At 46.8% G+C, this 20,488-nt stretch overlaps 1 protein-coding gene across 1 annotated transcript in view; it reads left to right on the top strand.

Annotated features, from left to right (window-relative positions):
- The first annotated feature begins 728 nt into the window (after positions 1-728).
- Positions 729-20,488, top strand: part of sema6bb (sema domain, transmembrane domain (TM), and cytoplasmic domain, (semaphorin) 6Bb) — a 134,820-nt gene continuing 115,060 nt past the window's right edge. Inside the window, exon 1 of the mRNA XM_085447643.1 lies at positions 729-1,623. The gene's annotated coding sequence lies outside the window, so the exon portion shown is untranslated. The remainder of the gene's footprint in view (positions 1,624-20,488) is intronic.

The raw sequence follows: 20,488 nt of genomic DNA, 5'->3' as shown, positions 1-20,488 counted from the left end.
CACATTCATTTCAAACACAAACCCCAAATTGTGCTGAGGAACAATTAGATTTGACTGGAGGCTTATTGAGATTTAATGAGACGGAATTATTCCTCTATTGTGTTAATTTAGGCTCAGTGAGAAGATGCAAATACAGAAAGAGCTTAAACTCAGCATGGAAACTGCTCAAAGTTGCTGAATGCTTTTCTGGAATTACAGTGAGCAGCACTTTTAGGAACTGTTATTAAAATTGTTTCCACTTGAAAAAGTTTTTTTTTTTTTTTTTAAATAGAAAACAACTTTCTTTTCATAGGGGATGATTTCATTTTTGCATTTTAATGTCTTTCAGCTGTTTGTTTCGAGGTTTAAATGTGGTGAATTTCGCGCATGTTGGGAATAGATGACACTGGGACACTGTGTGATCAACATGCATCCTCGGGTAGGCTATTTGGATCCGCTTTATTGCTCCCTGGAAGCCTATTTCAGGTACTTTCCACACTGCTCCACAGAGAGGAGAGCAATAAATGCTAATCTTTATCAGGAAACGGCTTTGAATCGGCCTCGTTGTTTCATCTTAACGTCAGCACAGTAAGCGGAACCGTGAGGAACTTCTCCAAACCTTCTGTTGTTTGTGTTTCAGAATAAAGGTCTCTTGGAGTAAAGAACGGCGGGCTCTGTCAGGTGCGTGCCTCAGGTTGAGTTTGAACTCGTGCCTAGCGCCACTAATCAGTCATCACTTTGCCACCGTGAAACTGAGTTAACACTGAGCTGACTGTAGGAGCGCGCATGCCCCAAACAGCTGCCTGACTTTGATGTTCGGAGGCTTTGGGCTTGCCTCACCGTTTAAGCCCAATTAGTCATTAATCAATTCCATTCCACTCGCTGCATGATTCTGCTTCAGGTTTTGGCTCTAACAGGCTCAGTGCCGGAGATGCTGTAGCTCACACTGCCGCTAGAAGAAACGCCGAGGTCTTCCGACTCCACCGGAGCTCCAGAGTGCCGCTCACGGAGCGGAACTGTTCGCGATCAGCGGATGAATGGGACTTTGCGCTGGACCCCGAGCCCGGCTTTGCGCGAAGGTGTGGCGCACAGGCGGTGAGGAAAAGTCCTTTCTTTCTCTGAGAGGCGCGGAGGAGAGCGCACTGCTGTGAGGACGCGAGGCTGAGAGCGGCAGATGTCAGTCCCAAACGCCGCAGCTGCTGTGCCACTGTGCCGGACGCCCGTTGTCGCTTTCTCCTGTTCGTCACCCACTGCTCCCAGCGCGTCCACGTCCCTCGGGGGGAGATTTCGGACGGCTGTGAGGGAGTGCTGCTGCAGACACTAACGGGGAATGCCATGTGTCGCCGCGCGACATAGGAGCTCTTTGTGGGCTGTTCTGCACCGTGGACAGGTGGTGCCCCGTGTGTGTGTGTCCGTGTGTGCGCTCACACTAGCAGGGGGTTCGGACAGTTGTCTGGGGGATGTCAGGCCAGCGTACGAGATCAGCGTTTGCCAGAGACAGGTGCGGCAGGGAGGAGTAGTTTCCAAAGCCCTCCACCGGATCTGGTAACGCAGTAACGAGCTCGCTCTCGGATATTTTGTACCCAGTGAGGAGACACAACGGACTCGCGCTGCTTTCACTCTTCTTGTCCCTGATAGTGAGAGGTAAGTGGACCGAGCTGTCCGGTGTGGAGGTGAGGTGTGGTGCGCTTTTTGTGGCGCTTTGACGCCAAAAAGCGCTTTTCGGGGAAAAATGATTATAGGAAGAAATGTACTCATCAGAACCGAGCCGACCCACAGGACCGGGCTAACCTGGTCTCTGTGCATCAGCGCTACAGTCGCTCTCACTGTACAAATATCATACTGCGTAGCTTGCAGCTACGCACAAAACAGGCGGATTTCTGCTGCCCGCAGCCCGAAGGCGCTTCACCTTCCATCCATCGGTATGGATTTTCATCCTTAAGGTTTGACTAATTGCATCGTGATGAGGTGTCAGTGCAGCTCAGTCAAACAGGTTCTCCCGGAGGGTTCATTGTGAATTCTTGATTTATCCTCTTTGACTCTGGCGTAAGGCTCAATTACAAAACATCATTTCCAAACCCAGAGTTGCAGAACAGTGGACGCACAGTGAACCCGATTGGTCAGACGGCCCCTCTCTGTGAACTGGTTTGTTTGTGCAGTGAGTGGGATTTGTGTGATTGCATGTTATCTGCTGCTGGTCTGTTCTGAAGTCCTACCCGCTGGGCCCCTAATGTCCACCACTCCTGCCTTCAAGCTCTGTCATCTCTTCCCCCCCCCTCCCTCTGCAGTAGCTGCTGTCTTTACAGTACATTGGGCTAGTTGGCTGGATAGTATCAGAATCACATTTTTGCTTTTGTGCAAGGACCACTACTTCTCAGTAGCTGGCTCCTGGTATCTTGAAGTTCTCCCATTTGGGGGCAGTGTTTTTGTTGCGGTCCCTGTTTCAAATTCAAATTGCTTTTCAGCTTCCTTTTGTCCAAAGCTGAGGTTTGTGGACTGGAAAGTGCAGTCCCCAAGGGTCGAGGCATTCCTATAATAAGCACTGGTGTAAGTGAGGGGAGAGAAGAATAAGAGAGACATCTTGAAAGAGTGAGACAGTGCCCCCGGACCAGTGTGAGGGTAGGCACAGCTAAGAGAATACCAGCACCTCCACTAACCTTTCTGTCGCTACCTTGTCAATCAGCCTTCGAGGACAAGAGCCTCTTTAATTCCTCTTCCTCGAGTCCGGGCTGTCACCCACTCTGACAGCCAGGGCTCGGGGTTGCTGCCGCAGGATCCACACAGTTCCTCTGTCCCTGCTGCTCACATCCTGCTGCACCAGTCTGTTTCAGACCTTTCTTAAGGGACATACAAGTTTGTGGCGAAAAGGACGCAGAGATGATCGTGAACTGGAAACCTTCTAATGTGTCGAGGCATCTTTGACGTGACAGAGTGGGAGCTGTCCTCTTTTTCTCAAGTGCTGACATCCCTTTTAAGGCCCATCACACAATCAGTAATTACAAGACAAATGCTATCACAGGAAATTAATAAACAGGCGGCAGAGGAAATACCGCTGTGATAGGATCTGTAATGGATACAGGTTTTATTTGTTTGGAAGCCATGGACCAAACACCCTGTGAGAGTTTAGGAGAGAAGCATTGTGACGTGTTTATGGAAAAACTGATCAAAATTTAGGTTGTTAACAAGATTGAGGAATGAAAATTATTAAGAGACAGACATTAGAGCTTCCGACAGATAAGGCTAATATAACCGTAAGCATTACTGAAAAAGAAATTAGATTGAACTCGTTAACAGCTTCACAAAAGTGACTTTTGATGGGATTCATAATGAGCTACCTGAGCAAAGCTGAATCCGAGGAGTTTGTGCATGCAGTGAAGGGGGGATAAATGCTTCCTCAGTCAGTATATAAATAACTAGACAGTAGGAAGCATTGCTCCTTCCAAGAGAAATGACTCAGTGGGGGACAAGATAGCACAAAAAATTATAAAAGGCAAACATAAGGAAAGCGATTGATGAAATGGTGTGCCTGATGTTGGAGCTGATGTCCTGAGCACTAAAAGTGATTAGTGGAAAAACCCCAACAGAAGAAAAAGTAATAGATCCGAGTTAGATCCAAACGTAGGAGCAGGATTTATTTTTTTTTTTGTCAATGGAGAACTCAGATAATAAGGCTAAATGAAACGAGGCAGGGGGTTAGACTGTTCCAAGGTCCCAGTGCTGATGTCAGTTTTTGGCGGCGTTTTCTCCTCGAAGCTTAACAAACCGCTCACTGGAGCTTGGCTAATCCTTGGCTAGCAGTGCCCAGTGATTTATTATAAAGTTAGCTAATTTAGGGAGATCTGCAATATCCCACCATGCACGCATGCCCTCGACAGATCCACCGCGGTCTGGAGTCGGAATCGCAATTTAGTTATGGGAATTGTTTGTGTGTGTGCAGGTCAAAGAGGGGAGGCAGAATGAGAGTTTGTCTATGTCTGTCAAAGAGAACCACAAGGACCAGTGTTCTTCATATTGTGTCTGCCTTCCTGTGTATGGACTTTGTGAGGGCATGTGTGTGAGTCAGTGTGTCTGAGCCCTATACAAGTGTGATTCAGCACTGTCCAGCCTGGCTTGAATGGGTGCCCTGTTTGTGCCTCATTTCTGACACCAACAGCCGCTCTGCACCCCTTGCTTCGGGGCAAGTGTTGCACCCTGTGTGCTAAAATAACAGGTGCCTTTATGCAGTGACTTAATCCCTCTTCTGCACCTTCCTCCAGCACCCCGCCGGGGGGGTTACGTCACCTGTGAGACTGGGTCTGCTCCAGCATAGAAATCAAAAACATAGATTAGTCAGACAAAGCGTTGTTTTCCAGATTGGCTGAGGAAAATGTTACGGCATTAAGTCTTACCTCATCAAGGTTTTATTTTTACATTCATTCCATCTGACTGCAGAAAGAAATTTGTAGAAACCTGAAATCTGTGATTAGAAACTAGAATTTGAAAAGCCTTCTTAGACCTCCTTACTGCCAGGGTTTCTTCTTGTTCTTCTGCATCTATTATCTGTTCTTTAAAGGGCACAGATGATTATCCGTGTGCACCATCACGATGAGGGCTACCTGTTTTAAAAAAAACAAAACAACACCAAGCCATTTTTCTCGAATGATATTGATAACCAGTTCCAGGCATTGCCCTCTCCCAGATAGTAAAGACCTGCAGTGATACTGGGAATACTCCAGTTGGTTAGACAGTGGTGCTGTTTTCTGATGTCAGGTTTCATAAACTGAATAAATAATCCAGATCGTGTCATCAGGTTTGTTTGGGCTGTCATACATCTTCTTGGGTTTTTGCCAGCCTAGCAGAACTATTCGAAGCATCCTTCGAGGGAGCAAAGCTCTCACCACCTACATCAATCTAGTGTGAGCCTGACAGATGAAATAAGACGAAATACTATTGAGCTGCACGGTCCGGGGGGCTCATGCTAAACCCGGCACCCAGGTCTCTTTTTCTTCTTCCTTTCTCTTCAGAGTACACCCCCCCCCCCCCCCCCCCCCCCATTACCTCTCGTCACCCCCCTCCTCCCCCTCTCGCTCTTAAGTCTCCTTTGGACCTTGATGTCAAGGCCTCTCAGGCAGTGTGGTCTCCGTCTGCAGGCTGTCAGGGCAGGGACACTGCCCACTGGGACCCTGAATGGGACAAATTGACCGTAACAATGTTCCCACTTAGCATGTGGAGCTGGAGAAAGAGAAGGTGAAAAGAAGGGACTGATGATTGAGGGGCAGGCCAGCAACCGGGGAGGGAGAAAGTGGGGGTGCAGGCAGGAGGTGTATGAATTGAAAACTTATATTTAATCATGCTGCTCGTATTTTGAAAATCCTGTCATCTCAAATTCTCCCTCCTGCACACACACGCACACACACACACACACACACACACACACACATTGCTTTGCTTGTTGTTATTTGCCCAAGGCTACTGCTGGAGTTGCCATAGCAGCAGGATAAACACATCTGCTTGTGACCCTGCGCGTGCGCTTCTCAATGTCACACACACACACACACACACACACACACACCTCATTCTCAGTGCCCAGCTGCCTTTCATGGGTTGGGGGTTTGTCAAGGCTGGCAGTTTGATCTGCACTAAGGTGTTACCACTGCCTCACAAAGGGTCAAAGATCATCCAGCCCCCCCATTAAAATGCAATAAGACCCACAGCCCAATGGGACCACCACCGCCATTTAATCACACACCGCTGCTCCCTCATCATCTGCTCTCTCCCTTTTATCTTTTAATCACTTGTTTTTCCAGCCCCGTCTTCCTTTCGCTCTCATCTCCCCGTCTTCACGTCTCTTATGCATCCAGTGCAAATAAGCCGAGGCAGCCAGAGTAGATGAGTGTTCAAAGAAGTGAAGCTCGATAGAGTCAATAATAAGTGGTTTTTCAGTGTTCTTTGAAAAGTCTGCCTCGTATAGCCGCTCTCATCTGCAGCCGCGAGCCAGTTTCTCCTCAGAATTTGTAAAGTCTTAATTTCAGGATTTTTCCCGTGCCCTTTAGCTGTGACAGAATGTCCCCGAGAAGAAGTCGGAGTGGGATCGTGTTGTGTAAGCCTGAGGTTGTGCAGTATGGCAGCAACAAAGAATGCAGCAGCTATCACTACAGGCCAAGTGGCTGCTGAATGAAGATGCTTCCCATTGCAAAGCTGCCATCCCATACAGGCTTATTGTATCTCCAAAGGGAGTGTGTGTGTGTGTGTGTGTGTGTGTGTGTGTGTGTGTGTGTGTGTGTGTGTGTGTGTGTGTGTGTGTGTGTGTGTGTGTGTGTGTGTGAGAATAAGGTACGAGCAGCAGATTCTTTCATTATCTGCAACAGTGAGAAAGAGACACTGTCACATGTAAATTGTAAACCCAACCAGGAGCGATCCAGGACTGAAAGACGAGGCAGACAGACGCGATGAAGATGGACACCGGTGTTTGCTTCCCCGATGCAAATAAACAATTTGTGTGTGTGTGTGTGTGAGCTCAGTGTTTTCCACAGCCTTTTTGCATTCATATCTTTTGGGGACATCTAATTGACATAATGCTTTCCCTAGCCCCTTACCCTAACCATGCAAAATGAAACCCTAAACCTAACCATAACCCAATTGTAATCCTGTCACTAAAACCACACTTTGAGTCTCAAAAATGCCTTCAAACTTGTGGGGACCATGATTTTAGTTTCCATAAGTATAGTAAACTTCCAATTTTTGGTCCCCACAAAGACATGAATACACACTCTTTGGGTTACTCTCACACTCCTGACGTCTCTGTGTCAACAGAGCCTCCTTTTTTTTAGCAAGAGAAGAAACTAATGAGGGTCTCTGGTCCCAAATACAACACGACCAGCCGACTGAGACTCCCACTCAGAAACGAGCCTCCACAGGCCCAAAGCAAAGAGCACCACATTCAGTGCCAGCAGCAATGCCGCAATTATATTATTTTTCTTCTCTGATGTGATAAAAATAGCAACACTCATTTCTATAATAGCATTCACAGACACATGTTGTACACCTCCTTGGCTAGATCTCCCTTGTTAGGTTGCTATGATAACGAAGAGCATAACTAATAAGGCACAGTTTAACAACTGTGCGGTTGCAGACACGGTGAAGAGGATGCCGGTCACACACATCCTGAATCATTTCCCGCATCGGCACAGCGTGAATCTGAAAAAAGCGTGCCCTGCGGGCCGGGCTGGTATTATCCCGCTGCTGTTTTATGGCTGATTCATTTCTTTGGGGAACTTCCAGCCCAAATGACTTTATCTGGTTGTTTTATGGCTGCGGAGGAAGAGCAAAAATAAAATCAGTGTTCTCACGTCGGCATTGTCTGAGTCTGCTGCTGACAGAGTTGTTTACGGCTGTTGTTGCTGCAGCTTTTTTGTTTTGTTTTGGGTTTTTTTGCTCGTGTTGCTCCGGTCTCTCCAGCATCGCGGTTTTAAGTTTCTGACTGTACTCTTTAAAAAAACAAAAAAGTTAATGTCTCGTTGTGCTGCCAAGCTGCCACTTGTTTTGTGCTTTGAGGTAATTAACAGCTTAATGTGCTCGGTGACCTGAGGGAATCAGTCATGCTGAAAAAACAAAAAGAAAACGATGGCTCGCTGGCACCGGGCGGAGGGCAGTTGGCGAGGTGGAGGGGACGGAGCAGAGACTGTGACCTGCTGTCTCTCCTCGCTCAGTAATGGTGAAATGAAGAGAGAGTGGGGAGTGAGTGAGGCAGGGCAGGGTATGGTTTATGGATGGAGCTGCACTGCAAGGTATGTGGGGAAGCTGGGGAGGTGGAAAACAGTTGAAGGGTCTTGAGAGGAGGCTTGTTCAGCCTGTGTTGCTCTTGGAAAGTGGAGGCAAAGTGGGTCCTTCAACATACTTGCCTAAATTAATGGCTCAGAAGCACCAATTAATGTACAGCCTTGCTGTGGGTCTCTGCTGTGCTGAATCAAAGAGGTCTTGCTGTGCAGTGCGTCTGCTCGTCTCCCAACCGTCATGCATGTGTGCACGCGCTCACAAACACCCCCACGCAGTGGAGATTTTGGCCAAGGAAGTCGATCCAATGAGGGAGAGATGAGATGAAAGCTTCACACAGAGCTAACAAAGCTGAATGTCAAGGTTAAAGAACAAAAAGGATGATGATTTGGGGCTTTGTTAATAAGTGCTGAAAAGATCAAGGCAAGGTCGAGTTGGATGTCTCGGATGAGAAGAGCTGAAATAAGGAGTGGAGGCGGGATGAGGACAGAAATCGCAGAATCAGACTGGGACCCATCTGGAGGCAACAGGTCTGATGACAGCAGGCGGGTCCTCGATCCAAGCGTCCCAGCCGTGTGAGACAGCCAGGACGAGAGCCAGGGTCTCCCCTCGTCCAAGACCCCCGGAGACTCGGCCCGTCCACCGGCAATCTGTCCCCTCGTACTTAACCACTTGAGCGTGACAGAGAGGCATGTTTGTTATGATGGGTTATGGATTACAATTGTTCCAGCTGAAAGTGGATGGTTGATTACACGGTATTAGCCACCGCTGTCAGAGATGAGTGGATTCTGTGGGGATGGTAGACGGTCTGTATACCGAGGAGTTATGTGGAAAATGATTTATGGATTTAAGCTTTTTCACAGCAAATCTGTTAATGCAGTAGTCCTGGTCGGAATTCATTAACATTCATTTTGCTTGATATGAGAAGCAGTGACAATAGCAGTAACAAACCAATAAGCCACAAAAGCAAAATAATTGATATCCTACACACATAACACCTCCTTCTAAAGCCTGCGTGCTACAATGGAGCTGATGATTGGCAACGGCTCTATGCCGGGTTTCTCTGCAGTTGCTGTGCATTCAGAATACCATAGCTAGCGTGCACACAGTAGCTAGTGGGTCATTTGTATTTGCATGTAAATGTTTTTCACCCCTTGGCTTTGCTGGTGAGGCAATCAGAATGGGGCTCTGTCTGCATCACTTAGAGGGAGGCTGCAGTGACTGACTGTGACATTCAGAGCTCAGGCCAGGCTTCAGCATTTACTTTCATTTGCTTGTTCACTCAAACGTTCGTTTCTGTGGGAAGGCAAGGGCAGAAGACGAGAAGGGGTGGCTTTTAAAAAAAATGTTGATGCAATATCCAGTCAGTAGATCCTTTAGTCCATGATCATGTTCTCATTATTCATAGCTTGATTTTTCTCTAAACCTCCAAATTGGACCGTGTCATCCTGAATCCTCCTACCTCATCATCACACTCAGGGGGGGCCTGAGCTTGGACCCTTTCTTTGTCCCGTATGGCGCCACCGAGATATACACTCGCAAGATTTCTGTCTCGGTAGGACCAACGTGACACACAACCACACACGCACACAAGCACGCACACCTCCTACATGCCGACGATGGGTACATGTGCGAATGCATGTCCGCACTACGGAGGAGTGTTTGTGCTCGACTCACGCAGCACGTCTCGGGACTTGGCAGTCCGTCAGGCATCTCTCAGCCTCTGTCATTAAATGATGCACGGCCCTGTAGGTCCTTTAGGTTTGGCTACCTTGGATTCTCGGGTTGCCGAGCGAGGCTCGCAGGCAGAAGAGACACCGACAGACGAGAACAGCGAGGAAGGAACGGATGTGTGGGTGAATGAGTTTGAGCAGGAAAGAAATGAATGGGTGAATAAATGAGTTCCCCCGCTGCTACTCATTGGTGTATTTATGCCACAAACGTGTCCAATAAACACAGTATTTAAACATGTCTGTTACGATGACCGCAACGTTCCCCGGTTCAGTTTGTTCGCTCTGCTGTATCGATTTTGCGTCTTTGTCTGAGAATGCGAGTCTGTCTCTGAAAGCCTGGGAAATGTTGCTCTATATAGACACAGAATAAACAAAGAAAACATTTACATAGTTTTCCAGTTTATGCTCATGTGTGTTTGATGTCACACTTCAAACATTTCTCTAATCCTACTGTTTGATATTTGAGCCCACATTTGTTTCTGTCTCTTCCTTTTACAATTACGTGATGTTAGTGTGGCAGAAAACATTGCATTTTTGCTGCTGTTATGTGCTCTTTCCTTATAAATGCAGTCGCAGTACTTCTTCACTAAAGCTGAAATGTTGAAGTGTTGGTTCTAATTCGATAACGTGGCCGCTGTCTTCTTGTTTAAGGCTCTGGGTGTATTGATTCTGACAAAGCTCCACTTCAGTAACTCCTAAAACAACTGCTCTTTTTGACCTCGCCTTACCTGGCAACATCATCACCATGGTGCCTTGACATCCTGACACGCAGCCTACTTGTTACCTGCTGTGGCTGCTCTAACCTTTTCAACAATTATCTGCTTGCTTCTTATAAATAGCCTCGCTTGTTCTGTTTCATTTCAAAACCAGCCACGCTCTCATCTGGCTTTCTGCAGCAGCAGCACAAAGAAACTTGATACCAGAGTTTAAACCGAAGCAATAAACAAGACAGAAAATGCCCGAGCTCCAGCTCTGCAGGCTTGAGATATGTCATGTAGCATGCAACATTAAGGGCGTTGCAACAGAGGAAAAGCTTCCACGTTGTTGGTGTAACAGCAAGAAAAACAGAGCAAAATGATCCGAATCATTATAAAACAGGCAGCCAGTGAGTTCCCTCCCGGATCCACCTCCTGCCTCCTCAGCATTCCTTTCATTTGTAACGCGATTTTTCTTTCTCTTCAATTTTTCTGTTATTGATGAGTCTCAGTGAGTGTGTCTTTAATTGCTCAAGCCCGAGGGTGCGAGCCGAGTGCTTAGTTACAGAAACACTGGTGAGCGCTGCTCCTGCCAAATGTTAAAGATGGCACTTATCCTTGAGTGAGGTTTTAGTTTTTATCGCTTGCCTGCCGGACAGCACCGTTTTGAGCATTTAGTCTTTATTTTTATTTACTCTCTTTTTCTCTGGGCTTGGCTCGTGCCGCTCCACCTGGCACCGGGATCCTCTCTGCGGCCACAAAAGTGCTGTGGCTTTGAAGCTCTGCAGGGCTGAGGCCGTAATGGGAGGACGGCTCCAGGCTATAATGCCCGGATAGCTCCGGGGCTCCAGTGTTTGCTCCCTGGTTCGGATTTCTGTCCCCTTTCATGACACAAGGCTTTAAAGACATGTGGACCAATTATGGTCTGGCTTGTTATCTACTTTTCCTCATCACCTCCAAACTTGGTTTGATTCAGCTCTGACATCAAAGGTGAAGTTGACAGATGCAGCAATATGGATCGTAACAGCATAAAATGATGCCAGAGTGGTAAGTACATGACAGCGTTGTTGTTATTGTCACTCTCTGGAGCTTTATTCTAGGCAGAAATAACAACTGCTTGACACTCGGTATTTATGGCTGTCTTTTCTTTTAATTGGGTGCATTATGTTCATTTCCTTTTAGCTTTTCAAATCTAATCAGAAGGCTAATTTACTGTCTTCCGGGCTTTAGCCAGCTGTCTCCCAGCATAGACATTTTCCCCCTTCTTCCATCTTTTCCTCTTCTGTGTGTGTCTCCATTGTTCCTTCGGCTCATTTTTGCAGTCAAAGTGAGCGTGAGTGTGTGAGAGTAGGTGGGTAGGTTAATATGATAGGGTCCCCTGCTTTGTCTGGCAATAACACAACAAGGCAAGTAAAAATGTGAAGAGAATTAGTCGTCTGACAGGTCTGAGTCGCCACACAGCTGAGAAGAGCAAGCCACTGTGAGCGCCTTAATGAATGTAATAACACTCCTCTGCTATAACGGCTCTCTATGTGGAGCGCACACACACACACACACACACACACACACACACACACACACACACACACACACACACACACACTCTTTAGGCACCTGACACACTCTTTAGGCACCTGGCCTCTTATTCATACATTAGTACGTAAACAAAATTCCCAAAAAGCAAATCGAGCCGATTACGTTCTCCGCTCTCACGTCTGCCTGTGTTTTATGATCCGTCACAGCTCAGCGTTTTCTTGCTATTGTCAAGTTCGCTCCCCGCTGCTGATAAGGAGTAATTGCAAGTGCAGCAGTTGACTTGTTTCTTCCTTGAGAGTTACCATCCAGGATGAAGCAGGCTTTGAGACACTTTTTGTCTACATCGGTATCTTTGTCGAGAGGTGGGGAGATTTCGTTTGCATCTGATAATCCCTTTTCACTCCTGAAATTAGTTTCTCTCTCTTGAGGGGAGCACGCAGAAGCAAAATTACAAATTAGCGAGGATTACAAATGTAAAAGTGTGAATCAGAGCAGATAGGGAAATGAGTTGGGTGTGTGTGTATGTGTGTTTCTCTGCGTGTATTTGTGCAAGTGGTTTCTCTGGCAACAGTCAAGGACTCTAGCTGGGATACTCACCTGATTAAAAATGAATAGATCCCTGGATGGTGGAATCAGGAGGAGGGGTGGGGGGAATGTGGAGTGGCAGCCGGAGGACTCTTTAGTCATCACACACACACACACACACACACACACACACACACACACACACACACACACACACACACACACACACACACACACACACACACAAGGTTGGCTCAGTGGCTCATTAATACACCTTAGCACCACCGGCTCCAGCAGGCAGCTAGCCAACTTCTGAAAAAAGCGTTGAGACGCTGCCACCGAAGGCCGCCCTTTGCTGGGTGGAGGGATAGACCGAGGCCACTGACAGGTTTCAGGTATCACTCATTAGTACCCAGGCAGAAACTAATGAAGAGCCTGGAGAGACACAATGACACAGACAGAGAGAGAACGAGACACAGTTCCTGAAACGTCAACATGAGCGCGAGCACTCGTGCGCTCGCCGACACAACCGTTTTCACCGAGGAGACGATATTCGGTTAGACTCGAAGGTTAAGGAGTGCCCATGCAAGTGAACACGGTGATAAATCTCAAAGCAGAACACAGAGTCGTCGCTGTATTTTGGTGAACTAGTTCTCTTTCATCACCAAGTGCCAGGGGACGCAGACACACAGGGGAGGCTAGTAATAGAAATAACCTCAATCTTTGCTCGTAAACACATCTCGTGTTTTTAGGCGTGTCCCAGACCTCCGTCCACCTCCCTCAGCAGCCCGCATCAGTGTGATTAAGGAAACAACACTGATTTTATCACAGCACTCTCAGAGCTAAAGTACCTTTATGTATTCAGAGTACAGGTACACGGCGTTGTGATCGTCAGGCGTCTCAGTGGTCCCGTTCAGAGGTTGCTCGTTTTTAAGGCTGTACGGCCAAGGCAACCGGTTTCTCCTCCAAACCCTCCTGAGACTCTAATTCTTGTGCATCTCATTAACATGACCGATTGTGCACTTGGAAAGAGCGGGCCATGGTTTTGGAGTAACGAGGCAAAGCGTTTGCTGGCACACGAGTGTGAAAAATCAGAATGCCCACTCACATTGAGTCATTTTTGTCTTAGATCATCCCGACGGCTGCAAGGAGCCCTTTGACATCTCATTCTGTGTCAGAAATGGATTCCCATCTTATTTAGATGGCGACTGAGCCTGTGTGGACGGATTTGTGTGTCCCTCTGCCTGCTCGTTGTTTCGGTTTCTCCGTGCTCGTGACGGTTATGGTGTCGTAGGTTTTAATGCATTAATTACCATCTTAATTAAAAGCATTCTTCATACAGAGTTCAGTGAATTTAACTGAAATAACCACAGAGACCATCCACAAAACCCTATGTGAGATCATGTACATATTCTGTACACAGATACTCAGATTCAGAGATTTTTGGGAGGACAAGCAGAGTTGTCCTAGTAGCAGGCTGTTTTTATTGTCTATGTTTGTGAGATGGGTCAAAAGAATAAAATACCCCACACAGTCCAAAAAGGGGAAAAAAGAGAAAACGCCATATTTATAAGTAGAAAATGACTTTCTTGGTGTTGTGAATCCACTAAGTGGTGTCCCTGAATGGGTGAAAAAAGCAATAAGATTTAACGTATACGGCATTTTTGTTATAATTAGATGTGCTGAGACTGTTTAAAATGCAGGCAGGCTTCAGAGGGAAGGAAAGCACAAACCCTCAGAGCCATCGCTGCTGTTTCATTACAGCTGGAACACAACATACTGCGAAGAGGAAACGAAGACTGAAATTCTCACCCTGACCAGTGTTTTATCCACAAATATATAGTTTCAACTGTTATTTATCTTTTATGTAAACTACTGCAAATTCCTACCATTACTGTACTCTTAACATAGAACAGAGATCCTATCATTCGAGGGCCGGCTTTATTTATAGAGCAGGGGACAAATTTAGGAGCAAGAGTCAAGTTTATTCTTTAAATGTCAGAACCCCCCCTCCGCTAACCCACCTGAAATGTTACAGCCAAGGAAAGACAAAGAAAGCTGCATTAGAGAGACTTGGTGTTTGTATTAAACAGCATCAGCAGTTAAATCATTCCCTGAAGGGGGTGAGTGAAACTAGCCAGAGTGTCAGCCTTCAAAAATCTGTTATTCCAGGAGAATTCAGAGAATGGGCCAGGATCTTCTGCTAATGTAATGATGTGTGTCAGAATGTGAAATTCGGCCTGGCACTTTAACTGGGCAGTAATAGAGTTTCTGCCTAAAACGGGTCGTGCCTTTTGTGAGAGGCCTCGATAATATCAGATCAGGCTTAAGGCTCCAACCCTCTCATGGACAACCCATTGAAATCAGGGCATAATTATATGGCCTCTGCACAACCTCCACCTACACACGGCTGCAAAAAGACCGGACCTCAGGAAGCTTAAATTGATAAAAACGTTATAATTAGATGACGAGTTGCATAAGCTGCTTTTATAATGGGATATTCTTACAAACGGCACACAGACTCGATTATACTGTAAGAATTAAGATCAGCGACAAGCAGCAACTAAACCCTTAGTTAACTAGAATTCATAATTTAAATTTTCTGAATGTTTTTAATATTTTTATGGTGGAAATACTAAAAAATCATTTCAGTTGAGTTTCTATGATGTCTTTTAGCTGGTTGTGCCAGTGCCTCACCCACCCCTCGCGCTCCTCTCAGCACATTTATGGTCCTGGATTGCTGTTTGCTTGTGTGGCTCTCCAGCCGTATTATGGGAATTCAACCAGTGCACAGAAGCTATAAAGTCACACTTAGTCTGAGTACTCAAAAACGCCAGCAGCATGCTGCCTGTCGAATGAAAGAAGCACAGACAATGGCTGCATGAGACAGCGTTCATTGTCTTTAACACTCGGTTTCTCATCAAACGCTGAGCTGACATCGCCTCAAAGAAGAGCAAAAGTGGCCCGCGTGATTGGTTGTTACGTATAATTTCAACCCACCCCCCAAGTGCCAGCAGTCGGTGGCAACATGTAGCTGTGCATCAGCTCCGAGTAGAAGTAACAATGCAGTACCATGCTGAGCCAAAACCAGCAGTACCACTGGATGTGGAAAATTTTAACTAAGCTGTTGTTTGGTTCATGTCGGGAGGATGTGAGTCATCCCAGGTCTGATACACCAGTCCTCCGGTTTCAGTGTGTTTTGTCTCCATCCTGCACGACTGACCTGACAGTGTGACAGGAGGTGATGGCTTCACTGTTCCACTGAAAGTACAGGCTCAGTGTCAGTGAATGTGCCCTCACTTATGACTGTGGGAGTTCAACTGGAAGAAGACCAGTAAAGCCAGAGAAGCCTTGTTCCTCTCCAGAGCGATCTTTGTGCAAATCTGAAGACCAGGAGAAGCAAAACACTTGGTTTTGTCTCTCAGTGTGTGCACTGTGTATGAGCTGGAGTGTCTAACTGACCTGGAACCCTCTCCTCTCCTCCCTCTCCTCTCCCACAATTCCTTCTTGTTCTCTCTGTGGGCGTCAGCTGGGGTACAAAAAAGGAGAAGGGCCTGGGCCACTTCCAAAATGATTTCCATTGCTGCATAAGTGCGTTTGGAAGAATGCAGCTTGGTGCATGCCAGGAAAAGAAAGAAATAAATGACCCTAGAGCGAGAGCTCGAAGTGGGCCAATCGAAGTTTGGTCAGAGGAAGAGCGTGGCTGCCTCTTGCCAAGGCCCAGCAGGGCAAATTGAAGAATTTGAAGCAGTGGAGAACAGCATGATGTAGTGAAGGAGAAAAGCCCGAGTAAGTGGGAAAGATTGCTGGAGTTTAGAAGAAGGCCAAGCCCAGTTACAGTAGAGCTTTGAGTAGCAGGCCACGAAATTAGCACAGAGGAGAGGAGAAAGAAGATAAAGGCGCCAAAATGCAGATATTCAGCAGAACTAAAGGAAGCAACATCAATGTGTGTGAGGGACGGAGAGAACAGGAGCTAAGGGGAAAGCCACGTCCCCCCTTTGTATGTTTGTAATCGTTTCAGCCTGTGCATGTTCTCGTTCCCCTGTTGCTTCTGCAATTATCATCACAAAACCAGGGGCGCTTTCCCTGAAGTTAGAGTGTCTGAGACACTTGGGTGGCTTGATAGAGTTTGACACCTAGCGGCGACAGGGCCTAGAGACACCACTTAGTTAATTAACCAAGAAGACTGAGAGTGATTCTCTGGGCTGATAAACAGGAATTAGGTGAACGTGTTCTCCCCCCCATGGGAGAAACTCTGGAGAGAAAAATCCTGCAGGTAGTTTCAGGCTGTTTGCTTTTCTCCCAGCAACAAAGGCTGGGAATCTTATCGACACTGAAAGGCGGGAGGGAAATTTTTACGGAAAGATGAGAAGTCTACCTTATCAAGAGCCGATTCTTTGACTTCATGTTTCTGCATATTTTCTGTCATTTGTGGGGATTTCGTCGCCACGCTTTGCATTTATAGACCCTCCCTGTGGCTTTGGGCTGTTGTAGTCGCTCCTCCGCAATGCAATTCCTGAGAGAAATATACACACTGGTGTTTAGGTGCATGTCTCCCTGCCTGTGAGGCTGTTTTTATGCAACAAGGCGGCTGACGAGCGCAGCAAATAGACGACACAGGAGCTTGGGCAGACAAAGCGTGCTGGGTTCTCATAAACCGATGGTGGAAACGATTAACATCCACACCTTCCCCAAACGAACCCCAACTGCTTCCCCACCGCCTCATTTATTCTCGCTTTCAGTCTGCGGGCCTCATTTTCACTCGGGAAGGAAGGCGGTGCGTAATTGTTTTAAAAGCAACACTTTGTCTCAATCTTTTTAACATTTTTTTCCCATCGTAATTAGTATCTTAATTTTTCATGGCAATTTTCTCAAATTCATGTCTCCTCCTTTTGCCATTCTACCTTGTGTGTTTTATCCGCCCCACTGTCTGCCTGTCTTGTCTCTTTTTTTACAGCTGTATTTTCTGAGCAATGTCCTGTGGTTTTGGGGAGAAAGATAATGCCATGTGGGGGGAGGTTAGTGCTGTGTCACTGCTGACTCCAGCACACACGCTGCAGACTGTGCAGACATCCCGTGACCTCTTATCCCTTCACGGCTGCACACAATTGGCCTTCCTGGTGCCATACATCGCCGACTCCCCGTGCCCTGACATTTTAGCTTTGCCCTCCTATTTGCCCCGTCTCTTCTCATCCATCCGTTTCTGCCACAGTGCCTCTTTCACATAGTTAGCTTGTGCTTAGCTTTAAGCCTATGCGCTTCCACCCTTTTTTAATCACTTCCTGTGCACTTTGCATTGTTCTCCATATTTTTCCCCCTTATTTAACCTATTCACTCGCCCACGCTCGGTGCGTTTTTGCCACCACGGCTCAATTGCGTCTTAAATCATGAGATTTTCACCTCGTGCTTGCCTGACTGCCGTATATGTCTGCTGATCTAAACATTTTCCTTTATTAGACAGGGTGTTGTTAGGTTAGCTGTGCAAATTGGCCTTATAGAAAAGGAGGCTGTATTGTTCATTAAGCTGCCATGTCAGTAATAGCTACCTGGCGCTGGCTTTTGTTCCCCTCAGAAGTAATTGCTACCAAGGAGATTAAGCAATGATATTACAAGGGTGAGGGCATGGGCGTGTCATCCGTCAGCCATCTCTGAGTGCGTCAATAGAATAAAATGGATCTGCTGTAAAGCATAATGTGGCATTTTCTGAAGCGTCAGTGTTGCTTGCAGGTAAAGTGAAACAGATCAGGTTTCAGGTTTTTGAATTTGACTGTTAAAGATGTGATTACTGGGGTTTCCATGCTTTCCTCGACTCTGTACTGATTTTGTCTCATTCCACATATAAAAGGGGTTTTTTCCTTCCCACTGTCGCCAAATAAGTGGGGTCTTTACGTTACAACATAAAGCAGTTTGAGGTGACTGTTGCTGGGATTTGGTGCTATATAAATACCAGCGAGTGAATTGGAGTGAAAACCTTTTAATCCTGGGAAACTTTTGGGGAAAAAAAGAAAGAAATGCTGTGACTTTATTTTTGCTTTCACAACAAGGTCAGCTTTGAAGAAGGAAAAATTTAGATTTCACTGCAAACACAAATGTGCAAAGAAACACAACCACCACCCACAGCGCCCAGACTCGGCTTTCTCCTCACACACAGCTTCCTCCTTCACTCCGCCTTTAGCTTTTCTCGCTGTCAGTTGTATATTAAAGTGGCATAAAACAGAGCACAAAGCAGGTCCCGAGTGCCCGGGTGCTTGAATAGCTTGATTTTAATTCTCAGGGAGACATAGTGTCTTGGCCTGCCAAGTGCAGACAGATCACAGCCTGGCCCCACCTCTTTAAAGCAGTCTACTGTACACAGTGTCCACTGATAATGACATATACTCTGCATCCAACAGATTCAAGTCTTTTCACTTCTCCTCCGTCGCTCTGAGCCGACTCGCTTTAGAGCCCGGCTCTGAAAAACGCATTTAGAAATGTGCCGTGCCTCTCGCTCTTTCTGACACAAAAACACACGAAACCAAAACGTGACATATCTGCGTACCGCAGCGAGGCTTCGGTTAATTATCACTACACTCTGAGGTGAAAAGAAAAGGGACAGACAAAGATGCCGTGTGACTATTTGCCCCTCTGCCGATCTCATTTAACTCTGCGTCGCCTCACGAACGCGTCAGAGCATCTGCTGATGGCACCCTGCCCTCTCCGTGGGAGATGAGAGCGGCTGGCAGAGGGTGCTTCACTGCAGGGCTCCTTTTCTATTCGCTGGGCATCTATCACATCCCCACTTAAGTCCCAGTGCAATTTACAGTTGAAATGCAAACACTCCAGCTGTGGGGAGTTTGACAGGATGTGAGTGCTTTTAAATACGGCCCCTTTTCTTTATTAAACACCACTCAGGTGAGACAAAGACATAAACAGCCGCTCACAGAGCTGGAATAAGTTCACTTTCGAGTGTTTTTATTATGTGAATTTCCTGCACTAGTTTGGCTTATTCGTGGCTCAGCAACTTAAGCCTCCATTAGCCACCCAGCTAGTTACTGAAAGCAGGCCATTATCTGGGAAGAGCCGCTAACAATAGATGATTTCTTGCAGCACATATTTACAGTCTAACTCTGTAATTGATTTTTATGCAGGCAGTTATGTTGACTCTTCCTGATTGAGTTACAGTAATTAGACTGGCATGCGATTAAGAATTTGCATCACATTTAACTCTGACAATTAGGAGGTCTCCGCACGCAAAACAGATGTCTAGGAATCAAACGCCGGCTTTGCTGCTGGCCATCGGCCATCCTAATTGACCTATCAGAAGGCACCTTGGGTCCAAACCCCACTTAACTTAGTGGATGCTGCAGAAAGGAAAGTTTATTTGTTTGTCCATGACGCCGTCTTCTCGTGGCGATAAAGCAGGATTGCAGAGCTGATGCTGCTCTGTGGGCTTTCAAAACGGGGGTAATTTTGTTTGGCGGTCCAACGAGGTTCAGAGGTGTGGGGAGAGAAACTTTACTGCACTGCCAAAGGACAGGGAACCGCTGTTGCGCAAAGTTCCCTAACGTGTGTTTTGTTTGGCCGCACAGCCCAACAGTACATATGACTCCCATTTGTCCTGTTAACTTAACCTCCCTACTCCTCTCCCTCTCTCCTGTACAAAGTTAGTACAATTCCCCGAGGGCAGAATCATTTCTCATTAAAGAAACCAAATCAGCCTCAAACTGCCAGGGGTTCGACAGTGAGCACATACTACCGAGGCACAGGATAACCCACCTTTTCCCAGACTTCCTCTACAACAACAGTTCTTCCCGAGTGAGGTTGTGAATGAAACTCCGAGGATTTTCCTGTTGCTCTTGTCTCTGCTGGGAAAAACAATCTTCTCGGGATGTTTGCAAACCCAGAAACATCCAGGCGTCTCTGAGGAGCATTTAATTTAGCCGTGTGTCAGGCTGTAAGACCGGGGAGACCTCAGTCCCTCCCCTCTCCGTCTACCGTGACCCTCGCTCAAGATGGCCTGATGGCTCCTCTTAGCGCCGCAGGTTTGAGGTGGGAGGGGCCGTCCGACTGTCATTCCAATTTAATATTGGATAAGCAGAGGTCAAAGGTCATGTTTACACAGCAGCTCTTACATTTCCCACACGTCATGTCACAAGTGAGATATATGGGAGGCTGCGTAGGAGAAAGGGAAGCTCAGCTCGAGGCGTCACGTCCAATTCCACCCTTCTCGATTGCTGTCGCTTAGCCCTGAACCCCCTCCCCCCATCTGCCCGTCTCTCTGCATCTCAC

This window comes from Copadichromis virginalis, linkage group LG23 (assembly GCF_057382275.1).
Source record: "Copadichromis virginalis isolate Kocher_CV1m ecotype Utaka linkage group LG23, C_Virginalis_male_GT1.1, whole genome shotgun sequence".
In the NCBI taxonomy this organism is placed as follows: Eukaryota; Metazoa; Chordata; class Actinopteri; order Cichliformes; family Cichlidae; genus Copadichromis; species Copadichromis virginalis.
This window is presented reverse-complemented; position numbering and strand designations above follow the sequence as displayed.